Source organism: Sinocyclocheilus rhinocerous, unplaced genomic scaffold (assembly GCF_001515625.1).
Source record: "Sinocyclocheilus rhinocerous isolate Xijiao unplaced genomic scaffold, SAMN03320098_v1.1 scaffold2, whole genome shotgun sequence".
In the NCBI taxonomy this organism is placed as follows: Eukaryota; Metazoa; Chordata; class Actinopteri; order Cypriniformes; family Cyprinidae; genus Sinocyclocheilus; species Sinocyclocheilus rhinocerous.
Genome location: NW_015655572.1, coordinates 962,167 through 972,998, shown reverse-complemented (window position 1 = coordinate 972,998; position 10,832 = coordinate 962,167).

Below are 10,832 nucleotides of genomic sequence, written 5' to 3'. Positions count from 1 at the left end.
AGTGGCTTATAGACAACTCTGTGAATGTCCTTGAGTGGCCCAGCCAGAGCCTGGGATTGAACCCAGTCAAATATTTCTGGAGAAACCTGAAAATGTGCGTCTGCCCCCATCCAATCTGACAGAGCTTGAGAGGTGAAGAATGGCACATAATTGCCAAAGGCTGATGAGCAAAGCTTGTCGCATCAAACAAAAAAAGACTTGAGGCTGTAAAGGTGCTTCAGCTAAATATTTAGTTAAGGGTATGAATACTTATGCAATGTACTTATTTCAGTTTTTTTATTTTTAATTAATTTACGAAGTTGTGACAATTCTGTTTTTGCTTTGTCAATATGGTGTATGGAGTGTAGATTGATGTGGGAAAAAAAGTACATTTAAGCAGTTTAACATAAGGCAGCAACATAACAAAACGTGAAAAAAATGGGGTATGAATACTTTCGCAAGGCACTGTACATGCAAATGCATGTCTTAGACCAGTGTGTCATGACTCACTGTTTTCTGAGCTTCTTATGCTAATTATGTTTTAAAAAATGTTTTTGAAAACAGCTGAAGCAATTACTTTAATGAAACAGAATCAGTCATTTCGTGTTTCACAGAAGCAAGAAAGACATGCAGTTTTGGAACAATGTGAGAATTTTCACTTTCATGAGAACAAACTGTTTATTAATTTTACTGTCTGTGGGGTAAAGGAAATATAGGCACCATCTAGATCGTCTAATCTAATCATATTTATCCTTTACAGACTGGTTGACGTATCTCAGTATCCCAGCACTCTGTCTTTTCCATATTTTCACAATCTATTAGCACATGTTGATAGAGTGGTAGACACTTTTCCTCTAATTCACAAGATGAGTCTTGTATGTGAAGAATAGTGAGAACAAAAAAATGAAAGTTGGCTAGAGAGATGATGTGAAAGAGAGAGAGAAATTATTTGAAAGCCTCATCATTTTCCACCCTGAGACAAAAAAAAAAGTTATTTATGCCCTTTCCATTGATGATATATATATATATATATATATAGTGTGACCATTTTCAGTGGTACAGAGGTTTGTGGACCTGTTTATTATTTTTCAAAAAGTGACATATGGAATGCAAAATTTGAATGAAAAAAATAAATAATTAGCAGAACATATATTTCCCAGGATAATTGGTGCTAAGTTTTGCTATCAGATTTCTCTCACTTTTATTTTTTTTCAATTTTTGGTTTGTTTTGGAACATTAAAAACATAGTAGCAAAATATTAATTTACCATCTGGCAAAATAAGCCATGTTGTGTTGTCACCTTTAAATAAGATTAGGTGCAAAGTGTGCTTGCTATGATAAGTTGTCAAGAAACTTACTAAACAGACATTTATTTATGACTAGCAAATGATGTTTAATGCTCTTACTTGGCAGGAGTTGCTCAATCTCCGTTGGCAACAAGCTTTCATCACACACTGTTCATCTCTGTCAAAGTGAACTTCCAGAAGGCAGAGCAACGATAAAATTCAATGACGGAAAACTCAAACACTTGTACAGGAGGGAGTTCCTTTTCATTTTTGTTCTTGCTGAGCAAAACCCTTCAGCACCCGAGCGGAAACACCATGTACTGAATGCGGCGTTCACTGTGCCATTCTTCTCAAAGAAGTTCCATAAACATCTTCTAATTTAAAACAAGAAAAAAAAAAAGGGTTTTTTTTGTGGTAGAGAGATTTGTGCACCTACTTGGACATTTTATTTTGGACATTTAATTTTCTTTCTTTCTTTCTTTCTGTCATTCTTTCTTTCTTTATTTTCCATGTTATTTTCTTTGGTGCCGCTGTGAACTTGAAATCTCTGTATGGCTATTTGAGTGCAAAATGTCTCACAGCTTTAGTTGCAGACTAAAAATTAAAGGCCATGCGATGTTTATTTCCCAGGATAATTGGTGCTAAGTTTTGCTATCAGATTTCTCTCACTTTTATTTTTTTTTCAATTTTTGGTTTGTTTTGGAACATTAAAAACATAGTAGCAAAATATTAATTTACCATCTGGCAAAATAAGCCATGTTGTGTTGTCACCTTTAAATAAGATTAGGTGCAAAGTGTGCTTGCTATGATAAGTTGTCAAGAAACTTACTAAACAGACATTTATTTATGACTAGCAAATGATGTTTAATGCTCTTACTTGGCAGGAGTTGCTCAATCTCCGTTGGCAACAAGCTTTCATCACACACTGTTCATCTCTGTCAAAGTGAACTTCCAGAAGGCAGAGCAACGATAAAATTCAATGACGGAAAACTCAAACACTTGTACAGGAGGGAGTTCCTTTTCATTTTTGTTCTTGCTGAGCAAAACCCTTCAGCACCCGAGCGGAAACACCATGTACTGAATGTGGCGTTCACTGTGCCATTCTTCTCAAAGAAGTTTCATAAACATCTTCTAATTTAAAACAAGAAAAAAAAAAGTTTTTTTTTTTGTGGTAGAGAGATTTGTGCACCTACTTGGACATTTTATTTTTGACATTTAATTGTCTTTCTTTCTTTCTTTCTTTCTTTCTTTCTGTCATTCTTTCTTTCTTTCTTTCTTTCTTTTCCATGTTATTTTCTTTGGTGCCGCTGTGAACTTGAAATCTCTGTATGGCTATTTGAGTGCAAAATGTCTCACAGCTTTAGTTGCAGACTAAAAATTAAAGGCCATGCGATGTTGAAATGTTACTGATTCAATTTAGCTCTGAATACAGAAATCTCTACTTTTTTTGTCCACATATTTATGACTCTGACTGAAGGTTTTTTTTTTTGTTTTTTTTTTCTGTAGGAGCAACATCAGAAGCTTGCTGCTATGAGGGAACATTGGTTCTCACCTTTACCCCATCTCTCACCCTCGAAAAATCCATCACTGACCCTGAAACCATGGCTGGAGTCAAGCCTGAGACAGCCGCCCATGAAATGAGTCTTGTAGTTAGCACAGAAATCCTGTGGGAGAGGTACAGAGGTTGTAGTCTTTACTGTACATGTATAAAGTTTAAGTGAAGGGTTAGGAATGGATATAAAACTCAAAAGAGTTTTATAGGTGAGATACTTGCCTGCAATGACAGCGGTCACGGTACACAGCAAGTTCATATCTCCACTGGATCTGACACTCACAGCAGTGATTCCTTTCTTATTTGTGACTTTTTGGCTACTTTTTTTTTTTATTAAAACAAATTGTAAAGATAGAACAGGACTTAATTATTATACCATGGCTCCAAATGTGAGCAATTTTATACCAGAGTAAAAGACGTAGACGCAAAGTTGATTATGAGCTAATTAGATCTAATGATTAATTTTTCTTAAATATTTTAATACATATGCATACACTACCAGTCAAAAGTTTGGAATAATTAATAATATGATTTTAATGTTTTTTTTTAAAGAAGTGTCTAATGCTCAGCATGGCCTAATTTATTTGATTAAAAAGTCAATTAAAAACAGTAATATTGTGAAATATTATTACAATTTAAAATAACTGTTTTCTATTGTAATATATTTTAAAATAGTTATTCCTGTAATGGCAAATGCTGTAATGCTCCAGTTTTCATGCATATATACATAGTGTGATCTTTTTTATTTCCTGCAGAAAAAAAAAAAAAGATTTGACTGAGTTTTAAATTCGAGGTTTAAACTCGATTTAACTTAGATTTAAACTCACTTATAACAAATGCTGTATTTTGATTTAAATTGATGGCATTAAAAATCATGGCATTTAAATTCCTGAAAAAAAATAATTGCATTTAAATGATTTACACTTGTAGATTGCTTTGCATTGGTCAATCCATATGCCATTATGTCTAGCAACATCGCTGAGCATAATGCTCTCTGTAACATTTTCCTGAGTGACTCATGGAGTAATTGTCCATTCTGCACAGGTTCGGTGGTGATATTAACCTCTGCACAGATGTTACCCTCGAGGGTGCGCAGCTGGGTCTCTGTGTCTATAAATATGTCCGCCTGATGTTCTCCATGCCTCGAGACGAGGCCAAAGCTCCTGCAGTGACATTTTATAGTACTTGGCAGCTTTTTATTTCTTAACATTTTGATTAATACACCTCTAACCCTAAAATTATTATTCACTCCTGTAATGCTGAGAGATTGGTTCACCATTAATGCTCTCTCTTCCTGTCCCTCTCTTTTTTTTTCTTGATATTTTTCATAATCGTTTAGATAAACTTTTGTTTGAAAATGGAAGCTAAGTGTTTGGGAGGTTTGAGGAGAACGAGAAATAGTTCATCTCTGCAGTATTGCATGCTCCTGTGTGACACCATATAAATGACTCCACTAATGCTGACTGACATTTAAGTTTTAACCGTGGCCAGGAAAAAAAGTGATTTGTGAAAAACATGAAATTATCTGCTGTCTGTAGATACAGAGAGAGAAAGTGCACCCACAGAGTGTTCCAGACTTCAGAGTCGTTTGAACAAGAAATAACCAGCATGCTGAATAATGCATGTCGTTGCAAGCACATGGCATACAGAGACACTAAATGCATCCCCTGATATATGCTAACAGATTACACACGTTTTAAACCCATAATGCATTTAGTATTAACATGCTTTGCTTAAATTCATTTTATATTTTAATGTGCCAACAACAGTCATTTTTTATGACTCTTTCTCTGACCTTTAGAATTAAGGCTATTTGTGGTACTGTACCTTTAAATGAATAATTTACCAAAAAATGACAATATGCTGAAAATTTACACTCAGGTCATCCAAGATTTAGATGAGTTAGTTTCTTCATCAGAGCAGATTTGGAGAAATTTAGCATTACATCACTTGCTCACCAATAGATCCTCTGCAGTGAATGGGTGCCGTCAAAAAGAGAGGCCAAGCAGCTGATAAAAACATCACAATAATCTACAAGGAATCCACACAATGCCAGTCCATCAATTAACATTTTGTAAAGTGAAAATATGTGTTTGAAGCAATGGTTTGAAGTGAAAAATGCCTTAATGATGGAGTCGTGTGGCTCTAATTCTGGACTCTAATTTTGATGGCACCCATTCACTGCAAATGATCCATTGGTTGAAGCTGTGTCCAGTGTAGACACGATGTAATAAAAATGACAAAAAACACAAAATCAAAAGTGATTTTGGTTTTTGTTTATATTTGAAGTCAAAGGCTGCATTTATTTGATCAAAAAATATAGTAAAAAAGTATTATTACAATTTAAAATATGTTTTCTATTTTAATATATTTTAAAATGTAATGTATTCCTGTTCTGGCTGCTTAATATTTTTTGAACACATGATATATATTTTTCATGATTCTTTGAAACACAGAAAGTTGAACAGAACAGCATTTATTTCAGATCGATTTTTGTAGTAAAGTTTTTACTGTCACTTTTGAATAATTTAATGTGTCCTTGCTAAAAAATAAGTAATTAATTAATTAAATAAATAAATAAAAATGATGTTGTCTTTTTTCCATGCTGTTTGTAATCATTAAGGTCTAAAGAGTTGCAGTGCTTCCAAGAAAAAGATGGAGAGAAATAAATTCTTTGACTTTTTTATGGCTCTTTTTTTAAAGAGTTCATCTTCAAGCTCACTTGTATGTGTAAACAATCTTCTGTTCCCATTAGGCTTGTCCAGTCAATTCCAAAATCTCCTGAACTTGCAACCCGGTGTCCTTAGCCCAGATCCTGTGTCGCCCATTCATTTACAAATGGCTTTATCTTGCCCACTTAGTGCCAGCTTCCTTTCAAAAGATGAGGTGAAAAGATGGAAAAATGATTCTAGCCAGAACAATGATTTATAATTTAATACCTATAATACAATATAGGACTTCTTGTGCATGAATATAGCAATTGAGCAGAATATAGCAATTATGTTTGAATTCCTTAAAGAGGTTGTCCTTGGAATTTGAATGAGGCAGAACTTGTTTGATCAGCTTTCTCTTACTCTGAACATTCAGCATTCAGATGAGTCAAAGCAATATAGTGTTCAATCAATCTATATTCAAAGATGGAGGTTTTCACGGTTATTAAATCAGTAATCTTTTAATTCGCCCAATTAGCAAACCAGTAGAGTGCATCACTTGGGTTCTAAAAGTACAAATCTCATTTATTTTCTGTCCATAGACAAATTGATTTTTAGCAAGGACATATAAACCTTTAAAAACAGTGACCATGAGCTCGAATGATTTCCCAGAAGAGAAGATTTATGCTTTTGTAGCGGAAGCAGGTATGTATCTTTTCTACTTGTGATTTAAAAGTGTCACTTCAAACTAAATGAAAAACTATATGACCCACAATCCTGAAGAGAGTTTCCTACAACCATTCAGCTTTTTACCTTAAGAGATATTAATTCATGGTCTGGAGTCGTGTTGATTGCTTGTGGATTATTGTGAGGTTTCTATCCACTGTTTGGACTCTAACTCTGACGGCACCCATTCACTGCATTAGATCCATTAGTGAGCAAGTGATGTAATTAAAATTTTTTCCAAATCTGCTCTGGTAACGAAAGAAGCTCAACTACATCTTGGATGGCCTGAGGGTGAATATATTTTAAGAAATGTCAAGTTGCACACCAATAAATTCTGAAATTAAACATTTATATGAACAGTGTTAATGTAGCACCTGCTGAATCAAATTCCCCACCTGATTGAATTCACGGTTTGTTTCATTTGCTGGTTACAGCACATGTAGCCATGTATCCATTCAGTGGCATTGCTTAGTGTTGTGATGGAGCTTGCTAATCTTCCTCTGCCAAGTAACACCTTACTGTTCTGTTTAGTCTTTGTCAAGCCATTAGCTAGGGACACATTAGGGACAACAGACTGTGGTCCTTTTTCTCCTTGCCTGTCAATGATTAAAAAGGGCCCTGTATTTTATTTCACCTCCACAGTAGCCAATTCGTCTGCTTGACAGATAGTTCTGCATATTCCCTATCAGGGGGGCCATTTATTTAGGTGTCGAAGAATTAGATTAGAGCCAACAGGACTGATTTCATAGTCACGTCTGGGCTAAAGAAGAAAAAAAAGTTAAGATGCAAGCATAAGAGCACATCTTGTCGACACTGTAAAAATTTATATATTAAGTTGTAAATGAAACAAAGTTTATGGGTATGTTTTACAAGAAAATATCTATTTTAAAATGTCATGTTTATTTCAATGCATTACCTTTTCTTTGTAATTGTTGTGAAAGTTACTAGCGATTTCTTCGTGGAAATTTTTCTACATCAATATAGTAGAATATCTCTCTCTCTCTCTCTCTATATATATATATATATATAAATACATTTAGTCTTTTTTTCATCCATCATTCAGGTCTAAAGAGTTGCAGTGCTTCCAAGAAAAAGATGGAGAGAAATAAATTCTTTGACTTTTTTATGGCTCTTTTTTTAAAGAGTTCATCTTCAAGCTCACTTGTATGTGTAAACAATCTTCTGTTCCCATTAGGCTTGTCCAGTCAATTCCAAAATCTCCTGAACTTGCAACCCGGTGTCCTTAGCCCAGATCCTGTGTCGCCCATTCATTTACAAATGGCTTTATCTTGCCCACTTAGTGCCAGCTTCCTTTCAAAAGATGAGGTGAAAAGATGGAAAAATGATTCTAGCCAGAACAATGATTTATAATTTAATACCTATAATACAATATAGGACTTCTTGTGCATGAATATAGCAATTGAGCAGAATATAGCAATTATGTTTGAATTCCTTAAAGAGGTTGTCCTTGGAATTTGAATGAGGCAGAACTTGTTTGATCAGCTTTCTCTTACTCTGAACATTCAGCATTCAGATGAGTCAAAGCAATATAGTGTTCAATCAATCTATATTCAAAGATGGAGGTTTTCACGGTTATTAAATCAGTAATCTTTTAATTCGCCCAATTAGCAAACCAGTAGAGTGCATCACTTGGGTTCTAAAAGTACAAATCTCATTTATTTTCTGTCCATAGACAAATTGATTTTTAGCAAGGACATATAAACCTTTAAAAACAGTGACCATGAGCTCGAATGATTTCCCAGAAGAGAAGATTTATGCTTTTGTAGCGGAAGCAGGTATGTATCTTTTCTACTTGTGATTTAAAAGTGTCACTTCAAACTAAATGAAAAACTATATGACCCACAATCCTGAAGAGAGTTTCCTACAACCATTCAGCTTTTTACCTTAAGAGATATTAATTCATGGTCTGGAGTCGTGTTGATTGCTTGTGGATTATTGTGAGGTTTCTATCCACTGTTTGGACTTTTTGGAAACTTTTTCCAAATCTGTTCTGGTAACGAAAGAAGCTCAACTACATCTTGGATGGCCTGAGGGTGAATATATTTTAAGAAATGTCAAGTTGCACACCAATAAATTCTGAAATTAAACATTTATATGAACAGTGTTAATGTAGCACCTGCTGAATCAAATTCCCCACCTGATTGAATTCACGGTTTGTTTCATTTGCTGGTTACAGCACATGTAGCCATGTATCCATTCAGTGGCATTGCTTAGTGTTGTGATGGAGCTTGCTAATCTTCCTCTGCCAAGTAACACCTTACTGTTCTGTTTAGTCTTTGTCAAGCCATTAGCTAGGGACACATTAGGGACAACAGACTGTGGTCCTTTTTCTCCTTGCCTGTCAATGATTAAAAAGGGCCCTGTATTTTATTTCACCTCCACAGTAGCCAATTCGTCTGCTTGACAGATAGTTCTGCATATTGCCTATCAGGGGGGCCATTTATTTAGGTGTCGAAGAATTAGATTAGAGCCAACAGGACTGATTTCATAGTCACGTCTGGGCTAAAGAAGAAAAAAAAGTTAAGATGCAAGCATAAGAGCACATCTTGTCGACACTGTAAAAATTTATATATTAAGTTGTAAATGAAACAAAGTTTATGGGTATGTTTTACAAGAAAATATCTATTTTAAAATGTCATGTTTATTTCAATGCATTTGTGGGGTTTTTTTTTTCCGATTGAATAAATATTCTTTTCTAATGTACTGTTTAGAGTGAAAATTAAGATAAAGTAAATGCAAGGTGAGAATACATATGTCAAATTAGCAAACGTGTGTGTTTACCACCTACATCATTTGTCTTTTTCTCTTGTTTTACGGAGTAATTTCAACACTTTGATTCACAGATTAGAACTTCATTTTATTACTATATTATCACAGCACTAATAAATAGAGACTTTGCATCTTCGATCTTCATTAGTGCGCATTTATAGCAATTTAAAATGAATAGTGTGCACATTTAAGTATGTAAAATAATCATACTTTAATCAGCTGTATTGATCTAAACTAACTACTTTAACAAACTTACCAATGGAACACGTTTGGTATAATACAAACAGAATGCAGAGCAGCAGAGGGTATAATGACAGTGCAGCTAATCAAAAGCAGCGGTTGGCTAAACCAAGTACACATGTCTGGTCACCCAGAGGGCATTATTGAGCCCCACACAGGTTTTATACATGATTAGAGCAGACAGTTGCAGCTACTCTCAAACTGCTATTCTGCGGTTTAAACTGTGCGGTTGTTAAAGAAGTTAAGCAGTGATCTCTCTCCTGATGGTTTTGAGCATGTGGGAAAGTAGTTATGTATGTGCTTGCATGGACAAGTGCGAAATCTGAACTATCTGGGAAGCTTTCATACCCAGTATGAAGCTTTACTGCGTGATAGTCTAATTCAGAGTACAGAAGAGAACATAACAATCATGAGGCACCATTTACAGCCTCCCACTCAGGAGAACACTTTGCGGCTGAGTTAAATTGCTACGGTTATTGCCATAACCAATCATAGTTTTTGTCCAGGAGGAATTTCAGGAGGACAGTGACCAGTGTGGAATTGTCTTGAGGTCCAGAATGTAATATTGAAGAGGAATTAAATCACTCTATACATGTGTGAATAAATTAAATTATGTTTGGTGAGTTGAGTTTAGTGCTGGACTATCGTGCAACACAGCTGTGCTGTCAGCAAGAAATAACCAGCATATGTTGTTTTTTTTTTTTTTCTCAGCAAGGATGTCCATACTAAGATCAAGGCCAGTTAATAAAGTAGTGACAGGAGGGATAGGTCATCCAAAAACGATTGATTGATTGATTGTTTGGTTGATTGATTTCAAAATATCTTCTTTTGTGCTCCACAGAAAAAGAGAAAGTCAAACTGCTTTGGAACAACATGAGAGTGAGTAAACAATGACAATTTTCAGTTTTGGGTGAACTGTTGCTTTAGAAAAAGAGAAATTGAAATTGGGGGTTACATTGTGTTTCATTTAATTACTTAAATGTACTATGTATTTTAATGTATTATTAAAAAAATATATACAGTGTTGGGAAAAAATACTTTTTAAAAGTAATGCATTACAATATTGCATTACTCCCTAAAAAAATAACTAATTACAGTACATTACTTAGTTACTTTTATGGAACGTAATCCGTTACATTACTTTTGCATAACTTTTTTTCTCACCTGGGCTGGGCTTGCTAACAAAACAAAATGTAATTAAAAACAATAACACTATTATTTGAGTAATTAATAATACTAATAATGTTTATCTAAAGTCATTTTTGCTTATTTGTATGGTTAAATTGGACCATCAAATGTCAGCAGTGATATTAATTGAATTCACGGTTTGTTTCATTTGCTGGTTACAGCACATGTAGCCATGTATCCATTCAGTGGCATTGCTTAGTGTTGTGATGGAGCTTGCTAATCTTCCTCTGCCAAGTAACACCTTACTGTTCTGTTTAGTCTTTGTCAAGCCATTAGCTAGGGACACATTAGGGACAACAGACTGTGGTCCTTTTTCTCCTTGCCTGTCAATGATTAAAAAGGGCCCTGTATTTTATTTCACCTCCACAGTAGCCAATTCGTCTGCTTGACAGATAGTTCTGCATATTGCCTATCAGGGGG